The sequence below is a fragment of the Ahaetulla prasina genome, chromosome 3 (genome assembly GCF_028640845.1).
Source record: "Ahaetulla prasina isolate Xishuangbanna chromosome 3, ASM2864084v1, whole genome shotgun sequence".
NCBI lineage: Eukaryota > Metazoa > Chordata > Lepidosauria > Squamata > Colubridae > Ahaetulla > Ahaetulla prasina.
In genome coordinates, this window is record NC_080541.1 from 113,220,882 (window position 1) to 113,241,325 (window position 20,444).

Consider the following 20,444-nt stretch of genomic DNA (forward strand, 5'->3'; position numbering starts at 1 on the left):
CTAAGCCATGGAGCGCTTTAAAGGTAATCACCAATACCTTGAAGCGCACACGGAAAACAACAGGCAGCCAGTGCAGTCTGCGTAGGATGGGTGTTACATGGGAGCTCCGAACCGCTCCCTCTATCACCTGTGCAGCTGCATTCTGGACTAACTGAAGTCTCCGGGTGCTCTTTAAGGGGAGCCCCATGTAGAGAGCATTGCAATAGTCCAAGCGAGAGGTATCGAGAGCATGAGTGACCGTGCATAGGGCATCCCGGTCCAGGAAGGGACACAACTGGCGAATCAGGCGAACTTGATAAAAAGCTCTCCTGAAGACGGTCGTCAAATGGTCTTCGAAAGACAACCGCCCATCCAGGAGAACGCCCAAGTTGCGCACCCTTTCCATCGGGGCCAATGACTCACCCCCAACAGTCAGCCGCAGCTGCAGCTGACTGTACCGGGGTGCCGGCATCCACAGCCACTCCGTCTTGGAGGGATTAAGCTTGAGCCTGTTCCTCCCCATCCAGACCGTACAGCTTCCAGGCACTGGGACAGTACTTCGATAGCTTCGTTGGGGTGGCCTGGGGTGGAAAAGTACAGCTGCGTATCATCAGCGTACAGTTGGTATCTCACCCCAAAACCACTGATCATCTCGCCCAGCGGCTTCATATAGATGTTGAACAGGAGAGGCGAGAGAATCGATCCCTGCAGCACCCCACACATGAGGCGCCTCGGGGACGATCTCTGCCCCCTGTCAACACCGTTAAACTGTCTATCTAGACCCGTGCCAGTCCGGCTTCCGGCCTGGGTACAGCATGGAGACGGCTTTGGTCACGTTGGTTGATGATCTCTGAAGGGTTCGGGATAGGGGTTGTTCCTCTATCCTGGTCCTATTAGACCTGTCATGCCCTCGTTACCTCCCGCCTGGATTACTGCAATGCTCTCTACATGGGGCTCCCCTTGAAGAGCACCAGGAGACTTCAACTGGTACAGAATGCGGCTGCGCGGGGGATAGAGGGAGCGTCTCATTGCTCCCATATAACACCTCTCCTGCACAAGCTGCACTGGCTGCCGGTGGTCTTCCGGGTACAATTCAAGGTGTTGGTGATCACCTTTAAAATGCTCCATGGCATAGGACCAGGTTACTTACGGGACTGCCTACTGCCACCAATAGCCTCCCATCGACCTGTGCGCTCTCACAGAGAGGGCCTCCTCAGAGTGCAGTCAACCAAACAATGTCGGCTGGCGGCCCCCAGGGGAAAAGCCTTCTCTGTGGGGGCACCTGCCCTGTGGAATGAATTACCTTTGGGGCTATGCCTACTCCCCGACCTCCGGACCTTTAAGCGCGAGCTCAAGACCTTTTTGTTTCACCAAGTAGGGCTGGCCTAATGGCAATTTTAATGGGTAGTTTTATTGATGGTTTGGTTTTATAGTTTTACTCGTTATATTAATATTTTGGCCAATTGAATCAGATTTTTAATTGAAATATTTTATTTTAACTTTTGTATATGTGTTTTATCTTGGCTGTAAACCGCCCTGAGTCTTCGGAGAAGGGCGGTATAGAAATGCTAATAATAATAATAATAACAACAACAACAACAACAACAACAACAACAACAACAACAACAACACAAAAAAAACCAGGGTGGGATTGGACTCTCTTGCAGCACACATAGAAAGAACGTTCAATGTAAGTCCAATGTACCTTCTTCTGTGCACTGCTTGGAGAATCCAAGCATGGGATATACCCAAGCTAAATTGTTATTGGGCAGGAGATAGATTGGTCCAGGGTCCCCTAGGCCAGCAGGACTCATTGAAACACTCGTCTCCCAAATGCTGCCTCCACAGAAGTGAACTGGTCCAACTTGTAATTTCTCACGAATGGAGATGGTGAAGTCCAAGTGGCCGCCCTGCAACTTTCCAGAATCGAGGCTTGTGTAGCCCAGGCCACTGTGGTGGCCGCACTTCGAGTTGAGTGCACCATGATGCGATGTGGCATGGGTCAGCCTACATGTTGTTTGTAGGCTAATGCAATACAAGCCTTGAGCCAACGTCCAATGGTGGAAGGTGATACCTTCGCCATAGACTTGGGCTGAAATTACACAAATAAGAATTCTGTTCAACGGAAGGAAGCTGTGCATTTAATATATCTCTTTAGAACTCTGCATACATCCGAAGTATGCCAATATTTTTCACGCAGATGTTTCGGTTTCAGGCAGAAGTCTGGTAGAATAACTTCCTATGCTCTGTAGAAACCAGGTATTTATCTTTGGCACAAATGCCGGGTCTAAATGAAGAATGACTCTGTCCAGGTGAAAGATGCACAAATTGTGATGCATTGAAAGTGCTGCCAGCTCCAATATCCTGCATGCAGATGTGATTGCAATGAGAAAGGCAACCTTGAATGTGAATAGTCTGAGGCTGGCAGCCCTTAAGGGCTCAAATGGAGGCAATGTGATGCCTATAAGACCACAGACAGATCCCAAGTTGGGTATCTGTGGACCATTGGGGGTAACAGGTTGGCAGTCCCTTTCAAATAGCTACGGACTTTTGGATGTTGAGAAAGAGGAGTTGTTCCCTTGCCTGGCAGGATGATAGCCAATGCTGCCACTTGCCGACGGAGTGTATTGGTGGACAACCCCTTCTCAAGACTTCATTGCAGAAAATCCAATACTCGTGGAACTGTCGCCATTGTAGGAACTATTTTCTCTTTGGTGCACCAGCGACAGAATGACACCCAGGTGGCAGCATTGATGCCTGATCGTTGATGCCCTCTGGTAAGCAAGAATAGTAAAAATCACTTTCCCTGAAAATTGTCCCTTTCTGAGGACCTCCCTTTCAAGTGCCAAACAGCCAACTGAAGCCACTGAAGGTCCTGGTGTTGTAGTGCCTCTTGTTTGAGGGAGATCCTGTGTGGTAGTATTGTCCAGGGACGTGAAATGGACAGTGACATCAGATCCACAAACCATGGACACCGTGCCCAGTGAGGTGCCACCAACACATCCACTTCTTCCTCCAAGATCTTCCATATAACCCAGAGGTATGGGAGGGAAGGCATACAGCAGGTTGGCTGGCCACAGGCAACTAAGGGTGTTGACTCCTTGGCCGCTGGTGCCCAAAACCTGGAGAAAAACCGGGGAAGTTGAGTGTTCTATGGACTTGCAAATAAGTCTAGGACCGGAGTCCCGAATCAAACTGTTATGAGGTGGAAGAAGTCTGGGTGGAGCCGCCATTTGGACTGGTCGATGGTTGTTCTGCTCAACCAGTCTGCTTGGGAATTGGATGCCCCGGCAATGTGTTCCACTCGCAACGACTGCAGATGTTTCTCTGCCCAGAGACATAAGTCCCTCGCTTCACGCATGAGGACCCTGGAACAAGTGCTTCCCTGCCTGCTGACATGCACCTTGGAGTCACATTGTCCATCATCAAAAGCACGTGGTGATTGAACAACTCGTTTTGAAAGTGGCGCAGCGCTAATGAGCCACTCTCAGCTCCAGCCAATTGATGTTGTTGAGTAGATCCTGCTGGGACCACCTCACTTGAGTCGCTTTGGAATTCAGGTGGGAACCCCAGCCGAATAAGCTGGCATTTGATGTTAGCACCAGTCTGGGAGGTTCTCAGAATAGACATCCCTTCTCAATGGCTGTTGACATCTACCAGGCCAGGGATTGAAGGACCTGCTTTGGGACCCTGATCTTGGACAGTGAGTTGCTGCACCCTGATCTCTGACTGGGCAGAAGGAGCCATTGTAAGGGCCTTGTATGTAAATGAGCCCAAGGAACGATAGCTAGGCATAATATCATTTTCCCTAATAGCTGGGAAAATAGTAATAAGGGAACAAGCTCTAAAGACTGGACCTATGTCACTATCTCCCTTATGCTGTCTCTGCGCTCCTGAGATAGGAATACTTGCGACAACTGAGTGTCAATCACCACCCCTAAATGGGTAAGTCTGGTGGATGGTGTCAATTGGCTTTTCTCCCAGATCACGGAAAAACCGTGCTCCTGGAGAGTCTGGACCGTGACTTAAAGGTCCAGTACCACCTGCCTGAGGGATAATGACTGAATTAACACATTGTCCAGGTGACACTGCAGATGGATGGGCCTCACCCAAAGATGTGCTGCTACTACATCTGGGAGCTCGGTGAAAGTTTGCGGGGCCAAAGAGAGGCCAAAGGGGAGCACCCAGTATTGCCAGTGGCAGCCTGCAAATGCAAATCTGAGGAATCTCCTGTGGGACAGTCTGATGGGAACATGGAGATATGCCTCTTTGAGATCTATTGACATTAAAAGATCTTCCTGTCTGATGCAACCCAGGATCGTATGAAGGGATTGCATCTTGAACCTTTTGTACTTTATATGTACATTGAGTTTTTTCAGATTCAAAATGGCCCTTTGGCCACCCAAACTCTTGGGAACTAGAAATAGGACGGAGTAAAATCCGAGATCTCTCTGCCCCACTGGCACTGGCTCTATGGCCTCGATGTCCAGCAAATGCTGAATCTTGGCCGCCATCATAGCCTTCTTGGTGGCATCTCTGGGAACAGGGCATTGAATAAAGCATTGGGGGGGGGGACTGGAACAAAATTCCAGGGTTAGTCTGAGCCTTACTTTTTGCAAGGCTCAAGCCACAATTTAAAGAGGCTCTGGTTTTTTGTGGGTTTTTTTTTTTTGCAATATGCCCAATTTTTCCTAATTTGAAATAATAATTTGAAGAACCAACTCAAAACTTATACACTGTAAGCCGCCCTGAGTCTTCGGAGAAGGGCGGGGTATAAATGTAAACAAAAAAAAAAAAGTCTCTCTACCCGACTGAGTTGAAAAAAACTGAAACTCGACCAGGAGGAGGAGGCGTGGCCAAAGAATTTCCAACTCATTCTCTGGCCAATCAAACGAACCGAACCCATGCTTGGACTATCCAGGCAGCGCACAGGAGAACTCAGTGCTTTTCAGCAGTCAGCTCAATTCAGCTTTTTCCCCCCAATTTTAAATCCTCCATGTACAAAAAATGGGAAATTTTTCAACTCGTTTTTGTCAATTCATAGCCACAGTTTGTTTCGCTAAAAATTCTTGTTAGTGGTGGCATCAAAAGTACAAATAACAGAGTGACAAGGAGTCACCTTGGAAGATTCCTCATTTAATCTCAATTTCACCAAGTTCTTTTCCACAGGCCATGAATTTAGTTTGTCATAGCTTCATGGAACTCTTCAGGAATTTCTGGATGTTGCTGCTAAATCCAAAAATATCTAAGCATTTCTCTTTTTTTTTTTTTTTTTTTAATTCAAAAAGTTTTACAAAAAATTTTTTTCCCCCTTTCCCCCCCTCCTCCCCCCTCCCTTCGCAACCCCCTCCCCGACTTCCCGGAGCAGGCACAAGGTATAGTTAAAAATAAAACAAACATATGCTAAAAAATTTTCGTCCCAACTTAATTATACCCCTACAATCATCAATTCCTAACTTCCCCCAAAAGCAATCAAAAATAATACATCATAATCATTCAAAAACAGTCTGATAACTCTTAATCTGATATCTACGTTGAATATAGTCAATCCATTTTTTCCATTCCTTTAAGTATCTTTCTTGTGTATTGTCTTTCAAAAAGGCTGATATCTTCGCCATCTCAGCCAAATTGGCAACTTTCAATATCCATTCTTCTATTGTTGGTACTTCTTTTTTCTTCCAATATTGTCCTATTAGTAATCTTGCTGCAGTTATTAGATTTAAAATCAATTTAGTCTCAATTACTGTACAATCCGTAATAATTCCCAACAAGAAAAATTGCGGCAAGAACTTTATCTTCTTTTTCAAAACATTTTGTAAAATCCACCAAATTTTTATCCAAAAGGCCTTTATGTCCTTACAAGTCCACCAAATGTGAAAATATGTAGCGTCATCACAATTACATCTCCAACATTTTGCTTGCATTTCTGGATACATACACGATAATTTTTTAGGATCTAGATGCCATCTATAAAACATTTTATAAAAATTTTCCCTCAGATTCTGTGCCTGCGTGAATTTAACATTTCTAACCCAAATTTTTTCCCACGTTTCCAATAATATTGGCTCCTGAAAATTTTGTGCCCACTTTATCATACAGTCCTTTACCAAGTCCCTTTCAGAATCTATTTCAAGTAACACATTATACAATCTCTTTATATGCTCCTGAGACTGATTTCTAATTTGCTTTACCAAATTTCCCTCATTCTGCTCTATACCAATTTTCTGATCTTCCTTCCATCTAGCACGTAATTGCTCATATTGAAACCAAGTATAATTTTTCCCTTCTTCTTTTAGTACTAATTAAAGGGGCTCCGCACTGAACATCGTAAAAGCCAGGAAAAGCCGGCTTTAATCTTTTTCCCTGGATGAAAGGGGAAAGATAAGAGCAGCAGGAAATGTTGGTAGACCTCCCCAGAGGCTTTGTTTTAATTAAGCAGAGCCTCGAAGGGTCGACGGGTCCCATAAATATTCCTGCCCTCCGACTTCAGTGCGTGCCTGCAAAAGCAGGAAAAGAAGAAAGTGTCCATCTCTGCTAATTGTCTTATCTTTATGGATCTCTTTAAGCAGACGGAATGAGTGCCAGCGGACAATTATTGGATTGCAAGTATTTTTGATTTCCTGACTTCTACCTTTTAAAAAAGAGAAACTTTTTTTCCTTTGTTTTAATTGACTCTTAAAGATGGCGCCTGAACGGGAGTGAAAGTGACGAATGGAATTTCAAACAGTCTGTGCAACTAAGAAGATAAGAAATGTTATGTGTGGATTTTAATGAAGTGAACTGAGCTCTCCTATACTTAAAGGGGAAAAGAGAAGTTTCTAGACTTATATTTTGTGAATTTTAAAAACTGAAATGGCTACTAAACCACCTAAGACTGGGGGCAGAAGGGGTTCTGAACCAGCTTTAGAAGATCTGATTAAAGAGCAAGGGAAAGTGTCTGAAGAAAGGTTTAAGGAGATTATGGATAATAATGAGAAAATAAGAGAAGAAATAAAAGAGAATAATATCTAAGCATTTCTCGATCCAGCTGTGTAGAACAGAATCAAATGCTTTCTTATAATCAGTCCAGGCCATGAACAAATTTGTCTTTTCTTGTGAAAAACAGTTTATCAATCAATAGTTATTCTTCGGTTCCTCTTGAATTTTTGCAGCACCCTTTCTGTTCTACAGGTAGGAAATCCTTGTTTTCTGGATATCCATAAATTTGGTTTGAAATAATGTCTGTAAATAATCTGTAAGTTGTTCACAGGCAACATACCTGTGAACCTGTAAATTTCAGGTTTACTTCCCTTTTCTACATCCTTCTGAATCAAAACAATTCTTCCAGTTGTTAGCCATTTTTCACTTTCTGAAGTTTCCATACCTGATTCATTTGATTTGCTAATCTTGCATGCAAACTTGTTAAGTGATTTCAACCAAAATCCATGCTGCAGCAGATGATGATGATGATGATGATGATGATTATCATCTACTTTATTCATTAAACATGAAACTCAATCAACTGAACATTCAAAAATGCATCACAAATACCACTGACTGGTGCTATTGGTTTATACGGGTTGCTGCCAGCATCCTAGGTATCAACCAAGTATCTTCTTAAGATGTACAATGTTCCAAATAGCACAGTTTTTTGCACTTCCGCTGGTGTTATTGCAGGAAGCTGCAATTTGTTGATGTATCTTATAAAATTCTTGGACATGGTACCAAGTACCCTGATGACAATGGGTATCACTGTTATATGTTTCATCCATTGCTGTGTAGTTTTGATGGCCATATTTCGTAGTTTTTTCCAGTTCTTTTTCTTCAACTCTGGCATCTCCTGGTACCACAATGTCAATAAATTGTACATTTCCATTTTTGAGAACTGTGATATCTGGCATGTTTTGTTCCAAATGACGATCTGTCTGTATTCGAACGTCCCACAAGATCTTCACCTTCTCATTTTTTATAACTTTTTCCACTTTATGTTCCCATGACTTTTTGAATACAGGTAAATCGTATTTTTTACTTAATTACCAGTGGATTAATTTAGCAACTTGGTCGTGTCTAGCTTTGTAATCAGTTTGTGCGATTTTGCTGCATTCACATATTAAATGTGAAACAGTTTTGACTTTGTTATTGCAAAGTCGGCAGTTTGGATTGTCAGATGATTTTTTTATCTTTGCTTTCATGGCATTAGTTTGTAGTGCTTGTTCTGGAGCAGCGAGTATTAAACCTTCTGTTTCTTTCTTGATGGTTCCCATCTTAAGCCATGCCCATATAAAGTTTTCATCACATTTTCCTTCAATGTTTTTCAAGTGCTGTCCATGAAAAGCTTTGGTTTTCCATCTATTTAATCTGTCATCCAGCTGTTTTTCTTTATATTTTGTGAATTTTAAAACTGAAATGGCTACTAAACCACCTAAGACTGGGGGCAGAAGGGTTCTGAACCAGCTTTAGAAGATCTGATTAAAGAGCAAGGAAAGTGTCTGAAGAAAGGTTTAAGGAGATTATGGATAATAATGAGAAAATAAGAGAAGAAATAAGAGAATAATATCTAAGCATTTCTCGATCCAGCTGTGGGGTAATGAGTCAAGTGCCTTCTTAATCAATCCATGCCATATTTAAATTCGTTTTTCTTTGTTTTGCATTTTTTAGGACCATTTTGTCAATGAGCAGCAGATCTTTTGTTCCTCTTGATTTTTTATAATTTCCTTTTTGTTCTACTGGATACAAACTGTTTTCCATTTTGCATATTTGCTTTCAAAATGTACAAATATTTTGCTGATTCCAAAGTTTTCCAGTTCAGCCAAAGTCCAGTTGATGATTCCAGCTGAGTAGCATATCACTGGAATTGCCGACATATTAATGGCTTTAATTGTTTCCAGCATTCAGCTTTGATTTTAATATTTTGCAAACCCTCCTGATTCGTTGACTTTTCCATTCAAGATGTTACCTGCTTCCAAAATGCCTAGGTATTTGTAACCCTCATTCTTTGCTAATGCTTTTACTGCTTCCATTTCCCAGTTCTATTCCTTCTATTTTTCCATTTTGCATATCTGCTTTCAAAATGTACAAATATTTTGCTGATTCCAAAGCTTTCCAGACAGGTGTTAATCCAGCTGTGGGGTAATGAGTCAAGTGCCTTCTTAATCAATCCATGCCATATTTAAATTCGTTTTCTTTGTTTTGCATTTTCCAGTCCAAGTTTTCCAGACAGGTGTTAATCCAGCTGTGGGGTAATGAGTCAAATGCCTTCTTGTAATCAATCCATGCCATATTTAAATTCGTTTTCTTTGTTTTGCATTTTCCAGTCCAAGTTTTCCAGTTCAGCCAAAGTCCACTTGATGATTCCAGCTGAGTAGCATATCACTGGAATTGCCGACATATTAATGGCTTTAATTGTTTCCAGCATTCAGCTTTGATTTTAATATTTTGCAAACCCTCCTGATTCGTTGACCTGACCCTCCTGATTCGTTGACTTTTCCATTCAAGATGTTACCTGCTTCCAAAATGCCTAGGTATTTGTAACCCTCATTCTTTGCTAATGCTTTTACTGCTTCCATTTCCCAGTTCTATTCCTTCTATTTTTTCCATTTTTCCTTGATACATGGATAATATAGCACATTTTTCAAGTCCAAAGTTCATTTTGATGTCGCTGCTGAACAGCTGAACTGTGTTGAGTATTGATTTAAGTTCAGTGGGGTTTTTTGCATACATTTTTAAGTCATCTATGTATAGGAGATTGTTTATCTTGCCATGTTGGCTTGAGATTTGGTATCCAAGTTTTGTGTTTCGTAGGATTATTGTCAGTAGAATTAATGCAATGTTGAACAGTAGTGAAAGTGAGTCCCCCTGGAAGATTCCTCATCTGATGTTGACTTCACCAATGTTCTCCCCATTTGCTGCTAGAACTGTTTTCCATTTTTGCATATCTGCTTTCAAAAATGTACAAATATTTTTGCTGATTCCAAAGCTTTCCAGACAGGTGTTAATCCAGCTGTGGGGTAATGAGTCAAGTGCCTTCTTAATCAATCCATGCCATATTTAAATTCGTTTTTCTTTGTTTTGCATTTTCCAGTCCAAGTTTTCCAGACAGGTGTTAATCCAGCTGTGGGGTAATGAGTCAAATGCCTTCTTGTAATCAATCCATGCCATATTTAAATTGTTTTCTTTTCTACAGTCTGATGGATTTGCAATAGTCCTCTGCCCCCTATTTTTCTTGGCAGGTACAACCTGTCGATGTCACTTCCTGGATGTAAAGTGTGGTATATATTAAAAAGTTTGCGCATTTTCCAGTCCAAGTTTTCCAGTTCAGCCAAAGTCCACTTGATGATTCCAGCTGAGTAGCATATCACTGGAATTGCCGACATATTAATGGCTTTAATTGTTTCCAGCATTCAGCTTTGATTTTAATATTTTGCAAACCCTCCTGATTCGTTGACCTGACCCTCCTGATTCGTTGACTTTTCCATTCAAGATGTTACCTGCTTCCAAAATGCCTAGGTATTTGTAACCCTCATTCTTTGCTAATGCTTTTACTGCTTCCATTTCCCAGTTCTATTCCTTCTATTTTTTCCATTTTTCCTTGATACATGGATAATATAGCACATTTTTCAAGTCCAAAGTTCATTTTGATGTCGCTGCTGAACAGCTGAACTATGTTGAGTATTGATTTAAGTTCAGTGGGGTTTTTTGCATACATTTTTAAGTCATCTATGTATAGGAGATTGTTTATCTTGCCATGTTGGCTTGAGATTTGGTATCCAAGTTTTGTGTTTCGTAGGATTATTGTCAGTAGAATTAATGCAATGTTGAACAGTAGTGAAAGTGAGTCCCCCTGGAAGATTCCTCATCTGATGTTGACTTCACCAATGTTCTCCCCATTTGCTGCTAGAACTGTTTTCCATTTTTGCATATCTGCTTTCAAAAATGTACAAATATTTTTGCTGATTCCAAAGCTTTCCAGACAGGTGTTAATCCAGCTGTGGGGTAATGAGTCAAGTGCCTTCTTAATCAATCCATGCCATATTTAAATTCGTTTTTCTTTGTTTTGCATTTTTTAGGACCATTTTGTCAATGAGCAGCAGATCTTTTGTTCCTCTTGATTTTTTATAATTTCCTTTTTGTTCTACTGGATACAAACTATTTTCCATCAGATGATTGAATACTGAATTTCCCAGTATTTTTATAAAAAGTTTGAATATTGTTGGCAGACAAGTAACTGGGCGATAGTTGCTTGGTTTTGTGCCCTTTTCTGGATCTTTCATTATCAAGAATGTTTGACCAGCTGTTAACCATTCTTCACTTGTTGCATTTTGAAGCATTTGATCAAATTGAGTGGCCATGCAATGATGGAGGCTGGACATGTGTTTAGTCAGCATCCATCCATCCATCCATCCATCCATCCATCCATCCATCCATCCATCCAGGACAGGTGCACTTTATTTATTTATTTATTTATTTATTTATTTATTTATTTATTTATTTATTTATTTATTTATTTATTTATTTATTTATTTATTTATTTATTTATTTATATTTTATTATTATTATTATTATTTACACAAAATGACTGTATACACAGCAAACGAGATAACTATGCTGGATTTCGTATCACAGATCACTAGTCCAATACTTCCCAAGCGTTTAGGACTGCGTGATGTATCGGTGAATTATGCGAACAGATCCCAGTAAGGTGGCCTTCTGCAGCTGACCAATGGTGATTTTGTCAGCGCCAATCATTTTTAAGTGCTTGCCTAGGTCTTTAGGCACAGGTCCCAGTGTGCCGAGTACCACTGGAACCACCTGCACTGGTTTATGCCAGAGTCTCTGCAATTCAATTCCCAAATCTTGATATCTGGTAACTTTTTCAAGTTGTTTCTCATTGATTCTGCTGTCACCAGGTATAGCAATGTCGACTATCCACACTTTTTTCTTTTCCACAATCGTGATATCCAGGGTATTGTGTTCCAAAACTTTATCAGTCTGTATTCGGATATCCCACAGTAGTTTTGCATGCTCATTTTCAATCACTTTTTCAGGCTTATGATCCCACCAGTTCTTTGCTAAGGCAGATGGTAGTTGTAACACAAGTTCCAGTGGACCATCTGAACAACTGTGTTGTGACGTTGTTTGTAGTCGGTCTGAGCTACTGTCTTACAACAGCTCAGTATGTGATCAATGGTTTCACCCGCTTCTTTGCAGAGTCTGCATTTGGGATCATCAGCAGATTTTTCTATTCTGGCTTTGATTACATTTGTTCTAATGGCTTGTTCTTGGGCCGCAAGAATCAGGCCCTCTGTTTTTTTCTTCAATGTTCCATTGGTCAGCCATAACCAGGTCTTTTCCTTATCTACTTTTCCTTGGATCTTTTCAAGGAACTGTCCATGCAGTGTTTTGTTACACCAGCTGTCAGCTCGAGCTTGCATCGCTGTTTTCCTAAATTAATACTTGGTTTGCTGTACTTTTAGCAGCTTCCTCCATAAAAACTGGTTCAACACTGTCTTTCTTCTATTATTATTATTATTATTATTATTATTATTATTATTATTATTATTATTATTATTATTATTATTATTATTATTATTATTATTATTATTACATGAAACTCAGTCAACTGAACATTTAAAAATCCATCACAAATACCATTGACTGGTGCTGATGGTTGATACAGGTTGCTGCCAGCGTCCTAGGTATCAACCAAGTATCTTCTTAAAATGTACAATGTTCTGAGTAGCACAGTTTTTTGAAGTTCTGCTGGTATTATTGCAGGAAGCTACAATTTTTTTGATGTAGTTTGTAAAATTCTTGGACATGCACCAAGTGCCCCGATGACAATGGGTATCACTGTTACATTTTTCATTCATACTCACGTAGTTTTGATGGCCAAGGTCATGATATTTTGTTATTTTCCAGTTCTTTTTCTTCAACTCTGGTGTTAAAGAGAGAGTTGAAAAGTTGTATCACCAACTCTGGTGATACAATCAATAAATTGTATACTTCAGTTTTCGACAACTGTGATATCTGAAGTATTGTGTTCCAAATGATGTTCCATCTGTATTTGAAAGTTCCACAAGATCTTTACCTTCTCATTTTCAACAGCTTTTTCCACTTTATGTTCCCGTGACTTTTCAGATACGGATAAGTTATATTTGGCATTTTGCCTATCTACTAGGTCCTTTCCAAAGATATGGTGGGGAAGGCAGATGCAGATGTTTGACAGTATTACAGATATTGTTGCAAGATATAAACTATTATGAGTAAAAAGTGAAGTTTGCTATTGACTAATGGTGAATTTGTTAATGTAGATGGTGTTCAAATGGTGCTGCAGTGGTTTAGAGATTGCACTCAAGGCACCGCTGACTATTGGAGCTACCTTTGTTTGCTTTTGCCACAGTTGTTCTATTTCTATTTGCAGGTCTTTGTATTTTGTTATCTTCTCCATTCTTTCTTTTCTATTCTGCTATCTCCAGGTACTGCCACATCCACTATCTAGACTTTTTTGTCTTTCTTATTAACAATTGCTATTCTAGGGTATTATGTGGCAGCTGTCTGTCTATTTGAATTCTCAAGTCTCTGAACACTTTAGTTTCATTTTCTATTACTTTCTCTATGTTATGGTCCCACTAGTTCTTTCTTGCAGGCAGATAATATTCTTTGCAGATCTTCTAATGCTATTTTGTCATGCTGTTGCTTCTTGTCAATCTGTGTGATGATCTTGCAGCAGCTAACCAAAAGATTGTTTCTTCAGCTTCTTTAGATAACTAGCACTTACTGTTTTTGCTGTCTTCTCAATTCTGGCTTTGTATACATTTGTTCTTAAGGCTGGGTCTTGTGTAGCCAGACCTTGGTCTCTTTCTTTAACTTTCCTGCTCTTAACCATTGTCAGTTTTTGTTATTATCTGCTTTCCCTGCTATTTTCAATGTACTAGCCATGTAATGCTTTATCTTTCCAGGCCTACAAGCAAGACCAAGTTTCTAAGCTGTTCTAAGTAAAGCCACCTTTTTAATTCACTGATGGTGAATTTGTCAATCCTGCACGATTACCCAGAAACTTTCATAGTTGAACTTCTAAAACAGGTGAAAGAAGTCAAAACAGTATGTGTTTTGTAATGCAGTTTGAGGTTTCTTGTTTTGCAAGTGATCTTCAAGATTATTGACCTTATTTTCTATGTACCTCATATTTATTGATTTAAGAAATTGCTTGTCAGAAATGATAAAATAGATCCTGAAATAGGTTTCAAAGCTGATGGGAAAACATCTTGTAATAAAACCACTGTAGATCTCCTCTCCTCAGAAGATAAAACTGGTATTTTCTTGTAGACATATTTAAATCAAAATAGAGAAGTATAATAAATATACTGGAGTGTAAAGTTTAATAACGCATTGATCCTGTAATATAGAATTTAATCTAGATTAAGAAGCACAATAGACAAGAAAGATATATCCTTTCATGCCAATTTGCATAACTTCAGAAATTCACCATTTTGTTTCCTGTTCGTTATTATTTGTTTCATTCTTGTGATTATGAAATTTTGAAGGTGTCAAAGATATTTTTGAATTTCAAAGCTGTAGAAAATCTTATTTTTGTCTTGTTTTTCTGGTCATTTTTATTTACAGGGTTGCTTCTTTGTTTTGTTGCTGAACTTTGTCCATTGTTGGATCTGTTAAACCTTTGTTCTGAAAAAGCAAAATTGTTCTAATCTCTCACTTTTTTCCCTTTGAGGTACTAAGAACCTACACTTAGTGCAAGCATATGCAAAATTGTTTTCAGACAAAAATACAATCAGATCACAAGCATTCAAATCACTAATGCAAAGTTGTATCTTACTCTTCATTGTTCCTTTAGGTGACATTAATTGAAAGGCTCATATTTTTTGTTCTCAAATTAACAAAAGGTTCATTGCTGATGGAGGGAGAACACCAAATTTGCCCAGAAATGTCTGTTAAGTCTGATTAGGTTCATTCTGTTCTGTTAGTCTACTCTGTTACTTCACTTGCTCGGTAAACTCCTTTCTTGGAAACTGGCAGTCATATATTCCGGGTTCCGGTTCCGGTGAGCACGAGAGCAGCTGATAAAGAGGGAAGCTCCTCTGAGACCTATTGTCAAATGACATCTTTTGCTTAAATATCCCTCGCTACCAGGATAAACAGGTATCCCCAATTAAACGAGGTCCTGAGGATCCCTACGATATATTTTAAGAGTGATAATTTTAGCTTACCGCTCCTCCAAAACCACCGGCAACTACCACTCAACTGCCGTTACCACTTCCATCTTGTAACGGCTGCTCTCAGAAATCTAACCTAAATCTGAGTGATCAAATAACCGCTTAAATAATTGACCGAGTGGATTCAGGAGACCTGATCTGTGCGGCTGCCACTGCCGCCGCCCCCCTCACCGCTACCAGGACTCAGACGACCTTAGTGGATTCAGTAGATCCTGATTTGAGCATCTGCCACCCCTCCCTCACTGCTGCCGGGATACGGACGACCGTCGGTCAACTGCCGGCACCGCTGTTCACCTCTGGTGGCCCGGTGAACTCAGAAGATCCGGTTTGAGGGCTGCTGCTGCAGCCCCTCCGCTGCCGGTGGGCACTCGACCGCCAAACAGCTGATTCAAACAACCGCCGCCACCGCTGACCCACGCGCATCCGCATTCTGACAGCCGTCGGACCACCGCCTGGCCCGCTGATTCTTCTCTGGTGGCCCGGTGAACTCAGAAGATCTGGATTTGAGGGCTGCTGCTGCAGCCCCTCCGCTGCCGGTGGGCACACGACCGCCAAACAGCTGATTCAAACAGCCGCTGCCGCCGCCCGCCGCTGACCCACGCCGCATCCGCATTCTGACAGCCGTCAGACCACCCCCTGGCCCCACTGATTCTTCTCTGGTGGCCCAGTGGACTCAGGAGATCCGGATTAGTGGGGCTGCTGCCGCCGCCCCCTCAGCTGCCGGTGTACACACGACCGGCAAACAGCTATTCAAGCAGCGATTCTAACAGCCGGCCCCACCGCCCACTCTACTTCCTCCTCCATACCCAAAGGTCTTTTTACATCTCCCACCAATCTTCACCATAAACATAGTGGATCACAGCATCCACAATTGCTATCCCTGCTTACTCCATTTCACATCACTTCCTTCTCTGCACCTCCAGTATCCCTACTCCAAATTTATTCCAGTGTAAGTGAAAGAGAGTGAAATAGTAATTGAGAAAGATTGTTTTAGAAAAGATACTTCCTCAATTATCGAATAATTATAAAAATTATTCAATAATTAAAATAATTATAAAAATTATTCAATAATTAAAATAGAAATAATAAGAAAGATACTTCTTCATTACTTATCACATAATTTATTTAAAATAATAATATTAAATATATCTATCTATCTATCACTATGCCAGCCAAAAAATCCAACTCTGATAAAAACTTAGAAGCAAGAATAATAGCTACAATTGAACTAAACTTGGAAAAAAGAATACTTGCTATTGAACAAAACCTAGAAAAAAGAATACTAGCCATTGAACAAAACTTAGAAAAAAATCCTATCAGTTATAGAACAAAGCTTCACCAATCTGATAAAACAAATTACAACACAAAAAAATGATTTCTCGACTGATCTAAATCTCTTCCCAACTCATCTACCTTTACATAATACTGATCCTTCAACCCTACCTAAACAACAATTTACTACTGACCAACTAATTAGAGATGCCTTAGAGAGGCCAAAAAATAAATAATGCAATATTATTTGGTCTAGATAACACAAATGAATCCGATATCACCAAAATTCAAAACTTAATTGGAAATTATAATTCATCATCCATCTCCCCAAATGAAATTATTTCAGTCTCCAGAGATGGTCCTGAATATAAAAACAGTGACGGATCAATAGCACCAAGATTCTGCAGAGTCATCTGCATAAACGAGAACAGCAAACGTAAGTTCATATATACCATCAACTCTATTGCTAAATCTAATCCTGCCTACAGTAAACTTAGATCACGCCCTGATCTATCTTTCCTGCAGCGGATACGCTCGTGAACTCCGCACTGAGCTTAAACGAAGACAAGATAATGGTGAATCAAACCTATATATTGATTACCGTGCCAATTGCATTAAAATTAAATCCTTCAATCAAAATTCACCACCAAACCCCCATCACCCATAACATCCAACCAGCCATCCAACAACCAATCAAGTACCCATCAGCCAACCATCCATCGAAACTGTCATCCAATCAGCCATCGAACAAACCATTCAACCAGCCATCCGTACAGCTATCCAACAAACTATTCAACCAGCCATCCGTTCATCCATCCAACCAACCTTCCAACCAGCCTTTCAACCATCCATCCAACAAACCTTATCAACAAACAGTCTAGTACCCAACATCCAAGCACTCACTACCCAAAACTTCCATCCACCCATCCAACCTCCAATACAACCACCAGTCATACATATCCTCAACCAACTAACATTCAAAACTAGGTATGCACGCCTCTTACCTCTTTAACACCTCTTTCTACAGATTTTAAATGTAAATTGATGAATGCAAGAAGTATTCTTAACAAATTACCTGAATTTATCCTCCTGCTAAACAGTGGTACATTTGACATTATATTTATTTGCGAAACATGGCTAATCTCTTCCATCCCTGATTCCATCATTTTAAACAAAGAATATCAAGTTCACCGTTCAGATCGTGAAAACCGAAGAGGTGGTGGAGTGGCTATTTTCTATAAAAGTCACTTAATCTAAAAACATACAAGTTGCCCACAAACTTTCTCTTCCTGAAACTATTGTATGTGATCTATCATCTAATACCGCACTTCGATTCATCCTATGCTACAGAGCCCCCGACTACGATATTACTCATGCTAATATTTTAACCTCATTACTAACTTGGGCTGCCTCTTGCCCATATCCACTCATCTTCCTGGGTGACCTAAATTTACCTCTCATCAACTGGATAACTAACGAAAGTACAACTGATCCAATCCACACAACAATATACAACGCTGTTACTAACCTAGGTCTTGAACAACTTGTAACCAATAATACAAGACTAAACAACTGCCTTGACCTCATCTTCTGCAACAATAACAATACCATTTATGGACTACAAATAAGAGAACCCTTTTCCAACAGTGATCATTGCATGATTGACTTCCATCTTAATATCGTTGTGACTTTAACCATCATATCAATAGCATTCCATTTACAACTTCAAAAAGCCAATTATGACTCTATAAACAATGATCTTTCATTTCTAGACTGGCAAAATCTGTTCTCAACCTGTATAACTGCTGAAGACCACTATAGAGTTTTCTACTCGAAATCAACAGAGTCATCGAACTATATGTACCACTAACTACCATCAAGATTAGGAAAAGCAAACTACCCATATCAATAAAAAGCTTCAATCTAAAAGATCCTCTGGAAAAGAAACAAAAGGGCTATGTAGCTAATTTTAAAAACGCTACAGAACTATATGCAACCAAATAAAAACTGAATGCACAAATTACCACACCAAGCAAGAAGAGGATCTTCTGCACAAATTCAATCGTGCCTTCTATAATTTTGTCAACAACAAGCTTAAAAACTCTAGACGCATGCCACCTCTAAAAGATCCTGATGGCAATGAATACAATGCTGAAGAATCTAGAGCAAACCTCTTTAATAAATTCTTTGCATCAGTTTTTGTCAACAGTGATGGCACTCATCCAACATTCCAAATTTGTACAATCAATGAGCATGACAACTTAACAATTGTTGATTTTACAGAAGAAAATGTTGGTAAAGCTCTAAGTAAATTGAAGCCATCTCTATCCATTGGACCTGATGGTCTTTGTGCTTACTTTTAAAAACTCTCTAGTAATCTAGCAGAACCCTAAGTATAATCTTTAATATAGCCTTTAGAACCAGTTCCCTTCCCAGTCTCTGGTCGCTAGCCACAGTCATTCCAGTTTTCAAAAAAGGCGACCCCAGCTTAGTTGATAATTATAGACCTATCTCCCTATGTTGCGTCGCCTGCAAGGTTATGGAATCCATCATCAACCAATCCATTACCTTACACTTAGAAATGCACAACCTTCTCTCAAATAAACAATTTGGCTTCAGGAAAAATTATCATGCAATCTACAACTTCTCTACTGTAAAAACCTATGGACTACTAATCTTGATCTAGGTAAATCAATAGATGCAATATACATAGACTTCTGCAAAGCTTTTGACTCAGTAGTACATGATAAACTTCTCCTAAAATTAAAATCCTATGGCATTTCAGGACCCTTACACCACTGGATATCTGCTTTTTTGTCAAACAGACAACAAATAGTTAAAATTGGTAATGCTCTTTCAAATCCTGTTCCTGTCAAGAGTGGTGTTCCTCAAGGCAGCGTTCTTGGACCTACTCTCTTTATAATATATATAAATGATCTTTGTATTGATATTTCAAGTAACTGTGTTCTCTTTGCTGATGATGTCAAACTTTTCAACACCACTGACAATGCATCCACAATTCAAAAGGACCTTGATCATCTATCTGCCTGGTCTAAAATTTGGCAACTACAAATTTCAACCAGTAAATGCTCAGTCTTGCACATTGGAAGAAAGAACCCAATCACAAAGTACATGCTTGATGGACATTGCCTAGATGACCCCACCCTGTCAAAGACCTTGGAGTTTTTACATCTAACGATTTAAGTTCCAAAGCCCACTGCAACTACATAGCTAAGAAGGCTCTAAGAGTTGTCAACTTAATTTTACGTAGCTTCTTTTCAAAAAACACCATGCTACTGACCAGAGCATATAAAACATTTGTTAGGCCAATTCTTGATTACTGCTCTCCTGTCTGGAACCCTTACCATATATCTGACATCAACACAGTTGAGCGTGTCCAAAGGTATTTTCGAGAAGAATTCTCCATTCCTCTGAAACTAATAAAATACCTTATTCCACCAGACTTGATATCTTGGGTCTAGAAAACTTGGAACTTCGTCGCCTTCGACTGGATCTGGGTTTAGCATATAAAATCATCCGTTGTAATGTCCTTCCTGTCAATGACTTTTTTAGTTTCAATAACAATATCACAAGAGCTACAAACAGATTCAAACTCAATGTCAACCGTTCCAGTTTAGATTGCAGAAAACACGATTTCTGTAACAGAATTGTATATACTTGGAATGCATTACCTGACTCTGTGGTTTCTTCTCATAACCCCAAAGGTTTCACTCAAAAACTGTCCACGGTTGACCTCACCACTTTCCTAAGAGGACTCTAAAGGGGCGTGCATAAGAGCACAAACGTGCCTACCGTTCCTGTCCTACTGTTTCTTTCCCTATGTATATACACGTTTTTAGTACCTCATTTCTCCTCATATATACGTTCATATATTTATAACCTTTTATGTAACGCTTGTATATATTGTTATGACAAATAAATAAATAAATAAAATAAAAAAATATTCCTGCCACAGCAACATCT

General features: G+C 40.0%; 1 protein-coding gene across 3 annotated transcripts in view; it reads right to left on the reverse strand.

Moving 5' to 3' along the window:
- PCDH1 (protocadherin 1) overlaps nucleotides 1-20,444 on the reverse strand; it is a 345,490-nt gene that overhangs the window by 304,972 nt on the left and 20,074 nt on the right. The gene's annotated exons all lie outside the window — the stretch shown is intronic.